The 15700-nt window shown below is 50.1% G+C and overlaps 1 long non-coding RNA gene across 1 annotated transcript; it reads left to right on the top strand.

Moving 5' to 3' along the window:
• Positions 1 to 475: 475 nt before the first annotated feature.
• LOC123580026 lies at positions 476 to 14762 on the top strand. The gene is made up of 3 exons (XR_006703085.1): positions 476 to 596; positions 14153 to 14318; positions 14638 to 14762. It is a non-coding gene; the product is annotated as an uncharacterized LOC123580026 (long non-coding RNA).
• Positions 14763 to 15700: the final 938 nt, after the last annotated feature.

The following is a 15700-nucleotide window of genomic DNA, read 5'->3' as shown; positions in this document are numbered from 1 at the left end:
AGCCACTGGTGCTCTTTAAAAAGGCAGGTTTGGGGGTGCCTGGGTGGCGCAGTCGGTTAAGCGTCCGACTTCAGCCAGGTCACAATCTCGCGGTCCGGGAGTTCGAGCCCCGCGTCAGGCTCTGGGCTGATGGCTCAGAGCCTGGAGCCTGTTTCCGATTCTGTGCCTCCCTCTCTCGCTGCCCCTCCCCCGTTCATGCTCTGTCTCTCTCTGTCCCAAAAATAAATAAACGTTGAAAAAAAAAAATTTAAAAAGGCAGGTTTGGGGCGCCTGGCTGGCTCATTGGGTAGAGTGTCGACATTGGGTGTAGAGATTACTTAAAATCTTAAAAATAAAAAAAAAAAAAAAGGCAGGTTTAAGGGCCTCATCCCAAACCCGGTGAGACAGAATGTCCAGGAGAGACGGTTAATTGAGCAATTATGGGCGAGTTATTCAACTCACACGGGCCTCGGTTTCTTCATCTTACAGTAGTGACAGGAAGAGCACCCAGCCGTGGGGCTGTGTGAAGATTTAATCGGCATTCAGGTGATGAGCTTAGCAGCGTGCTGGCACCCGGTCCACACTGTTACCTGCTTACCTCCCGTTTCCTGTTCCAGGTAAGGCACAACTCTGCAAAGTCGCCCCCTCTAACCTCCATCTCAAGAGGTGCCCAGTGGTGGCAGTCCCTGCAGAATCCAGTCTGCGTCTTGATCGAACCTTAATCAGTACATCGCACCCGTTTCATGCGTTGGTGACACTGCCGGTGCCATCCTGTTGGCCGACCCTTCACCAGGGGGAGTAGCGTTTGTATGCTTGGGTTCAGTCTGAGATGGTCAGCGCCTCTGAGAACTGAGCTTGGCCCTTCAGCAACATGCATGGGGCCACTTAAATGTGGATTTTTTTTTTTTTTTTCAACAAACATAGCACAGTACTGCAAGTTTATTTCTCTTCCTTGGGATTTTCTTTTCTTTTCTTTTTAATGTGTATTTATTTTTTTAGAGAGAGAGAGAGTCCCACACAGGTTCCGCTCTGTCAGCACAGAGTCAGACACGGGGCTCCATCCCACGAACCGTGAGATCATGTCCTGAGCCGAAACCAAGACTGGGGTGCTTAACCGACTGAGCCACCCAAGTGCCCCTCTTCCTTACGATTTTCTTAATCACGTTTTCTTTTCTCTAGCTGACTTCATTGTTACGATACAATATATTATACCCGTAACATGCAAAGATACGTATTAACCCACCGTTTATGGTATTGGTAAGGGTTTCCAGTCAACAGTAGGTTATTAGTAGTTAACTTTTCGAGAGGCAGAAGCTATACATGAATTTCCAGCTGCGCAGGGCCGGTGCCCCCAACTCCCACATTGTTCAAGGGTCACCTGTACATAGATTTTGATTGATCACCCTCGTTTCCCCGTGAGCGCTCACTCTGGGCCAGAACTGTTCTGGATTGCGGAATTAAAGTAGGAAAAACACAGCCCGCGCCTACATGGAGCTCACACTGTCACAGGGGGGGCAAGTAATAAACAAAGCCAATAGATAGGTCCAGAATCTATCTGATCCTTTCTTACTGGAAGCAGAGCTGGAAGAAGGGAGGGAGTGGCAGAGGGAACGTCAAAGGCCCTGAATGAGGGGAAGGGTGTCGGTAGATAAGGTTAGGGAAAGGAGGAAAGATAGAGGCTCTCTGGAGGCTATTGAGAGAAGTTTGCATTGACTCTAAGTGAGATAAGAAGCATTAAGGGGGCTGCCACCGGCCACGGCCACAGGACGTGGTCCCAGGTTGTTCCGGAAGCTTTCTGGCTTAGAGTCAAGAATAGACTATAGAGGGGCAAGAGGAGAAGCAGAGAGAGCAGGGAGGAGGCTCCTGAAATAGTCCAGCCAAGAGATGGCGGCGAGTTGGTCCAGGGGAGGAGATAGGAAAGTGGTGGGAAGCAGTTGGCTTCTGGAGATATTTTGGACGTCAGGCCAATGGGATGGGATGTGGGTGTGAGAGAAGCAGAGGAGTCAAGGATGATGCCAGCAGTAGTCACCTGGAACCTCCAAAAACGGGCGGACAAACCTCGATGAGAAGGCGTGTGGAGAGATCAGGAGTTCGATTTGTATTGCATGAAGTTCGAGATGCCTAGCAGATAGAGATGATGAAGGGACCAGGCAGGCAAGTAAATATATGTATGGGTTCAGGGGAGAGACGGGGAGATAACAGCGTGAAGGCCACGAGTGCGTAGGTGGTGTTTAAAGCCGTGACGTTGAGGGCTGACCTGGAAGAGTCCTAAGGAGAAGAGGTCCAAGGCCTGAGCCCTGGGGGTCTCAGCATTTAGAAATGGGGGCCAGTCGCCCAAGCGTCACTAGAACGCAGCAAGGGGCCGGGCCGTGCGCATGCCCGTTACTTCCGTGCTCGCCGGGCAGGTGGAAGGTCCCACACGGACTCATCTTTTAAGGGAAATTTAAAAACAATTACTCCTCTTTTTAAAGTAGAATTTGGGATAGATGGCCATTGGCATCTTTGACATTTCATGGGACCCTCGTAATGCACCCCTGGGCTGGGTGAGGGCCCCCTGTGTGGGAAAGAGTTAAGCCACACGGGGCTCCAGATCTGTGTCACCACTTCCTGGCTGTGGGACTAGAGACAAGTCCCTACACTCAGCGGGCTCTCATTTTCCTGGTCCACAAACGGGAGACACTAAGGGTTCCTAGCCACCTCCTCAGAAGGAAATGACATCAGGCCTATGGAGGCCTTGGCTTTACACACTCAACGCTCCCTGAATGGCCGCCATTATTGTGGGAACAGAAGGCAGAGGGTCTGCAGGGCTGGGCGGAGAGCCCTGGTGCTGTGTGAAGGAAGGGGAGGGGTGTCTCTGGCCCCGGGGCTGCAGAGGAGCAGATCAGATTACTCCACCCCTGCAGCCCTCAGACTGGGCCTTCCCAGACCTGCCTGGGTGTGGTGCTTACTGCCTGCAGGCTGTCCAGAAGGTCTGCCCTGGGGGTTACACCTCTAGCTACTCGTCCTGAGTGAGGCAGCCGTGTAGAGGTGGGGAGTGACGTAGAGGTGGGGAGTGACGGGGAGACAGGGTTCACAGCAGACTTCTGGCCTCGGATGGCCAGAGAGGGTAGTGATGCCATGAATGGAAACGGAGCGCGCCGAAGTCAGAAAAGCGAAGACAGATTGATCATATTTAGGAGACGAGGAATTCCGAGAGAAATGAGAGCAAAGGGAGTGTCTGAGGAATTTTGGGATGCGGCCACCTCTTGTCCTTAAATCACCTCTTCAGAGCAGCTCACGAGCGATAAGTACAAATGACTCTGACCTCAATTAAATCTCAACCCTGAGAACGAATTAGCACCCCGGGAGCGGCTGGCGAGTGCTCCTCTGGGTGGACAGACCGCACACTTCCAGCTCAGACTGCCCTCTGATGGACGCCTCAGCTGCACATCCTGGTCCCTGAACTCCACGAGAGAAGGAAAACGGACACCCAGCCTTTCCCATCCACTTATCGTCCTACTTTCGCGATCGCTCTGTGAGAGACTCCTGCTTCCAAGGTGGGGAAACGGAGGCACAGAGAGGCTGAGCACCGTGCCCCAATTCTCAGTCGGAGCAGAGCTAAGCTTGGAGGCCAAGTTCTGTGCTTCACTCACTAGACTCAGCTGCCCCTGGAGGTGACAAGAATGACTTGGTCACGTGGGACCGGACGTTCCTCCCAAAGGGGCTGCCAAGGCACCCAAGTCACAGTCCCTTTCTTACGCGACTTAAGACCCAGTCTTAAGGACCGAGGCTCAACTCTGAGACAAATACGCTTGTTCAAAGCCTCTGCTCCTGGTTCTGGGCAGGGCCCCAGACCAGTCAAGGTAAAAAACTGTAACGCCGTCAGAGGCTGATAAAAAACCTGGGGACCTCGCTGGACAGAGAGTCAGGAAGCCGTGTTCTTGGCCGCATCTTGAACTCATGTGTGACTTCCAGCAAGCTCTTCCCTAGTTCGGCCTGTTGATCAGCAAAAGGAGGGGGTAAGTTCAACAGGGCACTTCCCGCCTTTAAAACCTGATGACGATGGGCACTATCCCTCAGGAGGACAACTTTGGCAGTCCCTACACATTTAAATGTGCACACCCACTGATTTCTTGAAACGGGTCTAAGAAATACACACAGAAGTGCACGAGACAGATGCTTAGGATGTTCACTGAAACACTGAGTAATGATGACTTAAGTGTCCACCATCACAAGACTGTCTAAACGAGTTACAGCATACGTATACCTTGGATGGCAACGCAGCCTGGAAAAAAGGAAGAAGGAATGTAAGTAATAATGAAGTGTCACCATGATATATTCATGAGTGAAACAAGAAAGATTTGTCCAAAAAAATATGGTATGTGCACATTGGTATACGTATAACGAAAGATCGAGGAGGAGAGCAAAGGGGAAACTTATTTTTCACCTACAGAATGCTTTACTTTCTTTTATTTTTATTTTTATTTTTTTTAATGTTTATTTACTTTTGAGACAGAGACAGAAGCATGAGCAGGGGAGGGGCAGACAGAGAGGGAGACCCAGAATCCGAACCAGGCTCCAGGCTCCAAGCTGTCAGCACAGAGCCCGATGTGGGGGTCGAACTCACACACTGCAAGATCGTGACCTGAGCCGAAGTCAGACGCTTAACCAACTGAGCCACCCAGGTGCCCCTGGAATGCTTTATTTTCATAATAAAAATTATTTTAAAATATTTTACTCAGTAGAGTAGTGTATGTAATAAAAGGGAAGTCTCATATGGACTCATGTAAGCGTTCAAGTTCTTGAACTACCAGAATAACCCGATGAGGAGAGATCTGCAGTGTTGCACAGATTCAGGTGTGTGCCCAGTGCTTTACGCATCAGCTACAGCCGCCAACCTGCGGGGTGGCCTCTTTGACAGGTGGGGAAGGGGAGGATTTGCAGACTGATTTTCGAGGCTCTTTCTACTGCACACAGGACTGAACCCTTTGGATTCCTACAAACCCATTTATGTTCCCGTCTTTCGGGGTCTCATCCCCAGGAGGACACTTAGCAGACTGTATGGTAATCATGGGCTCAAGGGCAACACTCTTCAAAAGGGGGCCTCTGCTGAACCTTAACTAAAAAATTGGGGCTTACATTTTATAGGTCTTTGGGATTTTTTAATTTCATTCTTTTTCCGGCAATTCATTTTTATTATATTTTACAAAAATATGCATCTGCAGTGATTGGAAAATTCTTTAAAACCTGGTCCTTCTGGGGGCGTCTGGGTGGCTCAGTCGGTTAAGCATCTAAGTCTTGATTTTGGTTCAGGTCATGATCTCACAGTTCGTGAGTTCAAGCCCCGAGGAGTCTGCTTGGGATTCTGTCTTCTCTCTCTCTCTCTCTCTCTCTCTCTCTCTCTCTCTCTCCCTCTCCCCCCTCCTCCCCACCTCAAAATAAGTAAATAAACATGAAAAAAAATTTTTTTAAAGCTGATCCTTCGGCAGTATCTCTGAGAAGCACCGGGCTGCTGGAGAGAAGAGAGTTGTCCACACTGTCACAGGCATTCCACGTTTGGCATCTGAATGAGCAAATCGCTGAATGAATGTCTGTGTGAATGAGCAATAATAAGGCACAGGGAAGAAAATGCCCAGAATCTCGGTTTCTCATTTAGGGCCATGCAGAGGACCATGCAGAGGGTGAGAGCTTAGGACTTCAAGGTCATGGCCAGACTTGATAGCAGCATCACTAAATGCTCACTCTTCTGACTTTAATTGTTTTTTTAATGTTTATTTATTTTTGAGAGAGACAGCGTGAGCCGGGGAGGGGCAGAGAGAGAGAGAGAGAGAGAGGGAGACACAGAATCCGAAGCGGGCTCCAGGCCCTGAGCTGTCAGCACAGAGCCCGACGCGGGGCTCAAACTCACGGACCGTGAGATCATGACCTGAGCCGAAGTCGGATGCCCAACTGACTGAGCCACCCAGGCGCCCCTCACTCTCCTGACTTTAAATATGGAGCTGGGAGATCTTTTTCCCCAGGGCATGGAAATGACCCACCAGGGAAAAGTAAGGTGAGGGCCACGCACAAATAAAAAGCAGCATTCACTGCTCATGATTATAAAGTCAGACGAAGTTTGCAGACTAAGATAAACATTCTCCTTACCAGCCTGAACAAGTAACAGGAAACACAAGCCACATGCACAAAACTCTTATTTTAAGCACTGCTGTTTAAGAGGAAACTTTTGGACCATTTACCTCGGGGCAAAGAAATTGAGGAGTGGGCAGGGTGCCACCCTGGGGCACAGGCTCAACTGTGAGGGAAACGACTTCAGCCTGAAGTTTTTGCTTCAGAACATGGGCAAAAACTCCCCAGTCCAGAAGGCTGCCGGGTACACCTTGCTCCATTTTGAAATTTCCCACAGGCGCTCTCCAGAAACAAATAGATCTTCATTATACTCTCTTTAGAGACCTGAAACTAGAAAAATGGCATCTGGGGGCGCCTGGGTGGCCCAGTCGGTTGAGCGTCCGACTTCGGCTCAGGTCGTGATCTCACGGTTTGTGAGTTCGAGCCCCGCGTCAGGCTCTGTGCTGACAGCTCAGAGCCAGGAGCCTGCTTCCGATTCTGTGTCTCCCTCTCTCTCTGCCCCTCCCCTGCTCATGCTCTGTCTCTGTCTCAAAAATAAATAAAAACATTTAAAAAAACTTTTTTAAGAAAAATGACATCTGCTTGTGCAACAGAAAGCAGAGTCAGAATGGCCCCAAGTCCTAAGCCCTTCCTCTGTGGGTGCAAATGTTTAGACAGACCCTTATCTTCCCCAGCTCACCTCGGTCTCCCCATGTGCGAATGGAATGATTGCAGGACCCGAGTTAACGTGAGGAGTAAATGAGACAATGTGGGTCGTGCAGTTCGCTCAGGCCTGACATGGCGCGAGTCTTCAACCAACACTAGCTCAGGGCTCTCTCTAATCACAGACCAAAGTGCAAGCCCAAAAGAGTCTTGGGCAGTGACAGGTGCCATTTATTCAACCCTGGCCCTGGGCCAGAAACAATGTTAAGTGACACGTTTACGGTCTGGTGGGATTCTTGGTACAACTTCCGAAGTAGCTACTCAGTATCCCCTTTTAGAGACAGGGACTCAGGACTTGGACAGCTGTGGGGTCCACTGTCCCAGCTCCACCAGCCCAGAGGCAGCCAGGCAGGAACTGAACCAGGCTCCTCCCCAGCTGTGCTCCCGATCATCACCCAGCTCTCATGCCCTTGACTTCCTGGGGATGAGATCGTGGGCATCGGCTTTGGCTGGCTTTGTTGTTGTTCTCAAGCCTTCATCGTTGGTATGAGTTTACAAAAACTTGGCATTCCCTTGAATTTTTAAAAAAAATATGGTCAGTTCTTAAATGTCCCCGGGGCGTGGGGCAGGGAAGGTTTCCATAAATGATTTAGTTCTCTTCTTAATGCTGAATTTAATAAGGCAAAGTCACTGGATCTCCATTAACAAGTTGAGTTATTTGTTGGTTTATTTTCATTTTGGAAACTCCTCTCCATAGTGAACCACTCTCCCTCTGCTGAAAAAAATCCCATGAGGAATTCTGATCAGATGCCGGGGCTGTGGGGCAGATCCCCTGGGGAGTATCAAGTTTCTAGAAGGCTCCTAGAAGGCAACAAGTCTTGCAACCTGACTCTTAAGTGACTTTTTACCTGTTGGATTATCTCAGGGCAAGGGGAAAAGGACACAGGCATGCTTTCTGCTTCCAAGCATAATTATGTATTTCATAAAGGAAGAGAGATTTTTGGGCCAACAGTTGAAATTCACTTGACCCTATAGAAGGCCACAGAGAAGGGTGAGAGCCCCAGAACCCAACTACCATTTCTGCCCCTTGTCTGTGTGATTCTGGGCAAGTTACTTAACTTCCCTGTAACTCCGTTTGCTCATCTGTAAAACGTGGGTGATAACAGTAACAGTGCCTAAACCCATGTTTCCGTGAAGACAAGATAGGGTTTGCCAGAGACCGAGAGGCCTTCCCAGAACCCTCAGGGATAAAACCGGGGAAGTCCCAGGCAGACGAGGGTGAGTTGATCACCCCAGGATGAAATGAGAGTACGGTCCAAATGCCTTAGGAACAAACTCTTACACGTTTGCTGCCCCATAGTCTTGGCTGCCCCGTAGTTACTCTTCACGGCTGCCTCCAGCCACGGCTGCCACGGTCCTCGTTTATTTATTAGCCACTCTGTAGGGGCCTTCTGTGTGCCTACAACACCTCTGATACCACACCCCCCAAGTCCCCAGTAAATGCTTCTTGCCGTTCGCAGAACAAGCTTCAAGAGAATTTATCATATGCCAGGCAAGCAGCTTTTCAGCAAATCTTTATCTTCCTCAACCCTCAGGCAGCATCTAACTTGCAGGTTAAAATGGAGAAAATGCTCTGTGGTGACAGAGGCAGAGACGGGAGTGACGTGTCCATACGCAAGGGACGCCCAATGATTGCCAGCAGCCACCGGCAGCTAAAGAGACAGGCCTGGACCATTCTCCCTTGCAGCCTCCAGAAGGAACCACCCCCGGCAGCACCTTGATTTTGCACTTCTGGCCTCCAGAACCGTGAGAGCACAGACTTCTGTTGGCGGAAGCCCCCTCGTCAGTGGCACTTGGTTACGGCAGCCCTGGGACTTCACAAGCCAAGGCCAGACCTTCACAGGCTCGTGTCCTGACAAATGCAAGGGCCTGCCTGCCCTTCACTGGTCTCCCTGCCTGCCATCTGTCTTCTGGGGCGCCCGGCTGGCGCAGTCGGTGGAGCGTGCGACGCTTGATCCCAGGGTTGTAAATTCGAGCCCCACTTTGGGCATGGAGGTTACTGAAAAACAAAATCTTTAAAGCAAGACAAAAAAAAACCCACCAGCTTCCGACTCCCGGGTCAGAAACACCCAACGACACCCAATGCCTCGAGCACACTTCCCGAACTTATTTGAGGGTCAGAATCCCACAGATGGTAGTTAAAATTCCAGGTTCCCTGGCCCGGCTCCAGACCTCCAGAAATGGGCTTGCAGAAAGGGAGCCTCAGGAACCTGCATCTTTAATAAACACCTGAGATAATTCTTAACCTCAGGCACAACTGGGGGCAGGCTGGCCCACAAGATAAAATCCAGACGAGATCAAGGATCTTGGTTCAGCAATTTCCACACCATGGCACCAACCTCCTATCCGAATGTCACTTCCCAAGGCCTTCCAGGCCCTCTGTGCGGCGTGCCTCACGGTCCAGCTTGCTCATCATCCCCTACACAAGGATGCTTAACGTACCTCGAGAACGACTCTGGCCTCGCCACTTTCCTCCCTGAAACTGCTCTGCATTTCCTCCCGCTTCTAAGTCTAGAATCTAGAATCTGAATGATGCCACAGACCTTAAAAGTTGTCTCTGATTATTCGGAGGCAGCCTTCCAGTGAACTCGGGGTAAAACCCAGACTCCGCATCATCCCCTGCAGGGCCCGGCCCGGCCCACCTCCGGCCTTCAGTCTCATTAGGAGCCTTCTCCTTCGGCCATGAGGTTCCAGGCACGGGCTTCCCTGTAATTCCTCAGACACACCATGTTTTTCCCCGCCTGGATCCTTGACACATGCTCTTTTTTCCTGTGACCAACACCTTATACTACTTAAATATCACCCCCTCAGAGCTTTCCCTACAACGCATCCTAGGTAGAATACACACACACACACACACACACACACACACACACACACACTTCATTTACTCTCAGTCACTACACTCTGTTCAGTCAATGGCCAACATCTAAAAATCAGGAAGTTTCAGGGGCACCTGGGTGGCTCAGTCGGTTAAGCATCCAACTCGGTTTCCGCTCAGGTCGTGATCTTGTGGTTCATGAGTTAGAGCCCCGTGTCAGGCTCTCTCTGCCCCTCCCCTGCTTATGCATGCTCTCTCTCTCTCTCTCTCTCTCTTTCTCTCTCTCTCACACACACACATTAAAAAACAAAACAAAACAAAAATCAGGAAGTTTCACATAAAAATGTCCAGCCTCTTAAAGAATTGGCAGAGCTGCCCGTACAGAACCCGCATTCTCCCACAGCCACACAGAGTAGAGGTGAGCCCTTTGCTGGAGCAGGAGGCCTCTGCAAGCCTGCCCAGGCCCCGCACTCCTTTCAGTTACCTGCCTGGGACATAAACAACCGCCTTTGCAACACTTCCTTGCCCCCCTCCCAAGTTGGGCTCGCTTGCTTATCATCTGTCTGCCTTGTGGAGAGAGATGGCTTTATTCCCCGGTGCAGCCCCAGCGTCTCGCCCGTGCCCGACACCTAGCTGGACCTCACTAGACGTCGACTGATTAAATGGGTAAATGAATGGATGGGTGTCCTGCCTCCTCCCTGTGTCCCATAAGCCATACCATTCATTTTGCCATTTAATTATCCCCTTCCCTGCATCACTCATTAATTTGCTGCCCCCGGGGCCTCCCTCCTCCATAGAGCTTAGGAAAATACAAATCTGATCCTTTCATCGCCCAGTTGTAAACTTTTGAGGAGTCTCCCAGCACCAACTGGAGAAAGCATAAACTTGTCACTGTCACAGAGGCATCTGAGGCCCTTCTCATCTGGTTTCCACCTACTTCTCCAGCCCCCACCTCACGAGAGGGCCATCACCCAGTACGCCCACACCCCACGCAATGGCCCAGGGAACACACCGTGTTCTTTCCCCACCCCCACAACTCTGCAGCAAAAGCTCCCTTTCCCTGGAATGCCTCCTCCCCCGTCCCACACCCGCCCCCCCCCCATGCCTCTAGCAAACTCCTACTCATTCTTCTGCCCTAGCTCTAACCAAAGTCACCTCACTGTGAAACACTCCAGAGCCCCCAGGCTGACTTAGTCACTCAGTCTTTTCTGCCCGCCCCCCCCCCCCCTTTCATACCCTGGCCTTAGCCGTGAGTAATGGCTCAAAATAGCAGCTGGTGTCTTCGAGTGCCTGCCGTGTGCCAGGCACAGAGTGAGCTTTATCGCTTTTAATCCTCATGCTCATGCTGAGCCCCTGCCTGGAAGGAAGCCTCCCCCCTACCCCCCTGCCCCTACAGCGCCCCCCCCCCCCCCGCCCCAGACACAGGGGATCACTTTCTTCCCTCCAGCTTCCTTGAGAGGGCATCCCTGCCACCCCATGTTAAATTTTCTTTCTCTTTCCACACCTTACCCCACCCCCAGGCCTCCCCATCTCCCTTTCCCTGCTTTAATTTTCTCCCTGACTCCTCTCACTAACACACACACATTTTGATTAATTAATTTGTGCATTCTATCTCTACCCCGTGGAATGTCAGCTCCAGGAGGGCAGGTACTTTATCGTGTCTCCTTTACGACTGCATGCCTACCGCCTAGAATCAGTGCCTGGCACATCATAGCCACTCAATAAATACTTATTCAAAGAGGGTAGATCTTATGACTATCTTCGGTTTATTCCCAAGGGGAGTGGCCTTTAGAGAGATCGAGGTGAGTCCCACAGAGGGTTGGTGGCTGAGCCGAATGTGATCTCTGGGTGGTCCACGCCCAACAGCCGACCACCGCCCTTAGCTGCCGTGGCCACCACTTCCTGAAGACCTCTCTCCATCTCTGACTTCTTGGTTAGACGTGGAGGCAAGAACTCTTGCCTTGGAGTTCTTGCCTTGTCCTTGGAACTCTTGCCTTGTCCTTGGAGGCAAGAACTCTATTCATATTTGTGTTTCCTTGCCTGGTCTGTGGTTGGTGCCCAAGGATGTTTGCTGAACCAATCTGTACGTGAACTGTGAAATGCTAGATGGTAGGAATCGTATCTTTGCTTTTTATCCTTTATCTCCACGCGAGAAGCAGTGTCCTATACATAGAGGCTTTCCTTATTGCACTAATGAATTGTGTTATGGCCATAGGTAGTAAAAGTAATTAGCAATAATGACAATAATAGGCAACATTTATGAAGCCCTTAGTCTGTGCTAGGCCCTGTCCTGAGTGTACAAAGGCACAGGAATGAAGACAACTAACTAACTCTCTTATGATCCTCATTTCACAGATGAGGAAATGGAAGCTCAGAGAGGTTAAGAACTTGCCCGAGGTCACACAGCTAGGAAATAGCGGAGTGTAGGATTTGAGTGTTGGCACCTAGGAGTCACGTGCTTAGCTACTCTAGGCTGCATCCCAGCCTCTTTAAGAGAGATCCATGAAAAGGCCACCCTGTGTGAAAACAGGAGTGGCTTATTACACATTTCTGTTTTATTTCAAGGGATTTCTTGAAATTCCTCCAAAAGCTTTGGTAGGTAGGCATCATTACTTGCTAAGTAGTAACCACCAGTATACATGTTGTATTTGATGGTTGGCAGAGTTCACGTAGTTTCTCATCTGATCCCTACAACAATGTGATGAGGTGGCCACTGCCGTCTCCTCTCATAGAAGAGGAATCTAAGGCTCTGAGCGGTTAAAGGAAGAAGGCCAAGGTCACCCAGCCGGTGAGGAGCAGAGCAAGGGCTCAAGTTAACATCTATCACTTGAAAACCTGAGGACTTGAGTGTTTCCAAATAGAAAGCTCTTCCGATGTTACTTAAAAGTCAATAAGATAATCCACGGGAAAGCACTGGGCACGGCTCCTGGAACCAGGTAGGACCCTCATAAATGTTAATTTTGATCATCTTCGCAACACCTCCTAGGAACTGGGATATTTTAGCTGATGACTGCAGCCTGCCTGTTGAGCCTGATGGAAAGATTACACTTTTCATTCTAGTTCATCCCTGGTAATGTTGAAATGATGATCAATCTCCATTATCCCTGGGGTGCCATAGAATGTTAAGAGCTGGAAGGGATTGTGGAGATGAGCTCATCCAGTGCCTGCATTCACAGATGGAGAAATTGAGTCCTAGAGAGGGAAAAAGTCAGAGGGCAGACTTCTCAAGAGCAGGGCTCTTGCACTGTGCCTGGCACATAGCACCTCCCACAAAGATGGGCTTTTACTGAAGAAAAGGGCATCTCGCTTCTTAAAGGCTACAGGAGATAATTCATCAGTTTCCTGAGCTTTGAGCACATCCACCCCACCCCCACACAAAGTACCAAAGTGTTAGAAGCTAGTTACCAGAAAACCGATCATGTGACTTAATTCCACCTCTGCTAAAAGGCTTAAAATGCTTTGGTGAGTAGTCTGAGATTCATAAACATACACTTCAACTCTTTCTCAGAGAATTATTAACCAGCTCCCTCTCCATCAAAACTGGAACTTGAGCAATCAAGGAGAAAAAGAGCTGGCAAGAGAAACGTCTTGAATAAAATCTTTTTTTTTATTTAAAAAATTTTTTTTAATTTATTTTTGAAGGAGAGAGAGAGACAGAGCATGAGTGGGGGAGGAGCAGAGAGACAGGGAGGCAGAGAATCAGTAGCAGGCTCCAGGCTCTAAGCTGTCAGCACAGAGCCCGACGCAGGGCTCGAAACCAAAAACTGTGAGATCATGACCTGAGCCGAAGCCGGACACTCAACTGACTGAGCCACCTAGGCGCCCCCTGAATAAAATCTTAACACCAGTGTATATGATTTCTTGGCACCTTTCTCTCCCCCCCCCCCAACCTAAGAGTTGGAGGATGAAGGAAAGAAAGAAGTGTTATTGTATAAAACATGAATCAATAAAACTAATCGTGGAAAAGTACAGACTCTTTCCACCTCACAAGGTAGGTTCCAAGAGAAAACAGTCGTGTTAAGTTGGAGACGAACTTAAAGACAAAGTACTGAAAAGGAAGATGCAACAGAGATGTAACCCTCATTGGTTTTTCCAGAGGGCAGAGACGGGCTGGAAGGACACGACAGTGTGTGGCTGTGATTATCAGCGGTAGCCGATTGCCAACTAATGATTTTGAGAACCTATAATTTATCGAGTTTGTGTCATACCTTACTTGTCTTGCTAACTCACTGGGTACTAATTCTCCGAGGCATGGGACTAGCTTTTATTCCACACGTAAGTCTTGAGCAGCTTTGGCTTGAGGATTTGGGGGTGGGGAGGGATGATGGAGAGAAATGAGATTAGGGCTCGGTCTTGGAACTAAAGAAACAGAAATATAAACCCTCTGTGCTGTTTCTCTGGGCTTCATGCTTCTCAAGTAAGGCTGAAATGCAGGCCCTGACAACACACTTGTGGCCACAGCAGCTCTGGGAATGAAAGGGGTCCCCCTCCTCCACAACACGTTTATCAAATTCAAACTGTCCTCCACATTCCTTCCTTACACAGCTCAGGCACACCTATGACGCAAGCCTCAGAGCAAATTCCGCTCAGGAGATCCAGGAAGCTCTGGCCTGGCCCTCCCTTCTAGAAAGGAAAGTCCAAGAGGGATGCCACACCCAGAGGAGGGGAGAGAGGACGTGACAATACCTCCAGGAATGCAGAGCCCACGCAGGTGTGTTGGCATCCACGAACTTCCTTTTGAAAAGGGCCTGATAAATCAGTACGGATAACAGGAATAAAGCTCAGCCAGCCACCCAATAATCGCTCACATTGAACGGGGGCCCTGGCTTCCAGGGCATGGCGCCTGGGGAGAGGAGGGTGACAACTGAGACTAAAGGTTCCTAAAGGCTGTGACAGGTTTTTCTATTCAGCGGTCTTAAAGTGGGTTCCCTGGGTGTCCCTGAGACCTTTTTAGGGGATTTCTCAAACCTAACACGATTTTCACAGTACTAACACAGTCACTTCCTCTTGTCACCCTCGTTGTCTCACAGGTATATACAGTGGTGTTTTCTGAAGGGGCATGACATGTGATGATTATCACCCTGATGACTGTTGGAAGGTGTGCTTTTGTGTTCCTGTGTTTGGACATCGATGAACAGTAAAAGACGTGACACACATAAACAAAATGCTTGGGGGCCTCTATAATTTTTAAGAGTGTTAATGGGTCTTGAGACCAAACTGTGGAGCTGCCCCAGCACAACATCGCACCTCATTTCCAGCGCATGTTGAGTCACATAGCAGGTGCTTCTGAACAGATTAGAGGTGGCAGGCCTTATTACTATTCTGCTTGGGGTGGCATCCTTTCCATCCCTTCTTCTACCCAAAGTGACCATAAAAACCTGAAATTCCCTCACGGACACATGGTGAACCGAACCCCCTCCCCCACCGCCAGGGGGAAAGACGGGCTTCTCACCTTTGAGCCCAGGTGGGGCAAAGTTAGCACGGGGAAACCACACTCCCTCCACGCCAGCCCCGGGGCAAAGACCTATCTGGGTCAGGTACCACGCAACCTGCTCAACAGTGAGTTGACGTGGTTGATGTGGTCCCTGCCTCCTCACTGCTTTCGTCCTGGGGCGGGGCCGGATTACTCCAAAAACATGAAAAAAAACCCCGAAACCTGCCACACACGTGCTGGCAAGGATGTACAAGGTGTCAGAAGGGATCTGAGGTAGGTAGATGGTGAGGGGAAGGCCCTGAGGACTCGGGTGGAACCAAGCACCCTAAGCAATTCGTCCTGGCCACGGTTAGGCAGGGTATAACCGTTCCTGCCCCCAGCCCCAGGTGGGCGCAGGGGAGGGGTCAACAGCTCTTTGTGAGCCGGTCCCTGGTGGGTCCTTCTGCGCGCGGGGGGGGGGGGGGGGGGGGGTACTTGAGGGTCTTCTCCCCACTTCCTGGGCATGGCCAGTGCTTAACAGCGTCCCTTTGAGAAGAAACCTGCTCTGGGGCATTTGGAGAGAAGGGTTTGGTCTTTTACCAGGGACACAGCTCTATCACTCCGGTGGGAGAAAAGGACATTGTCCAGAGGCTGTCATTGGCGCAAAGAGCGAATGGCCA

This window comes from Leopardus geoffroyi, chromosome A3 (assembly GCF_018350155.1).
Source record: "Leopardus geoffroyi isolate Oge1 chromosome A3, O.geoffroyi_Oge1_pat1.0, whole genome shotgun sequence".
NCBI lineage: Eukaryota > Metazoa > Chordata > Mammalia > Carnivora > Felidae > Leopardus > Leopardus geoffroyi.
Note: the sequence above shows the minus strand (reverse complement) of the source record. Positions and strands in the feature narration are given on the sequence as shown.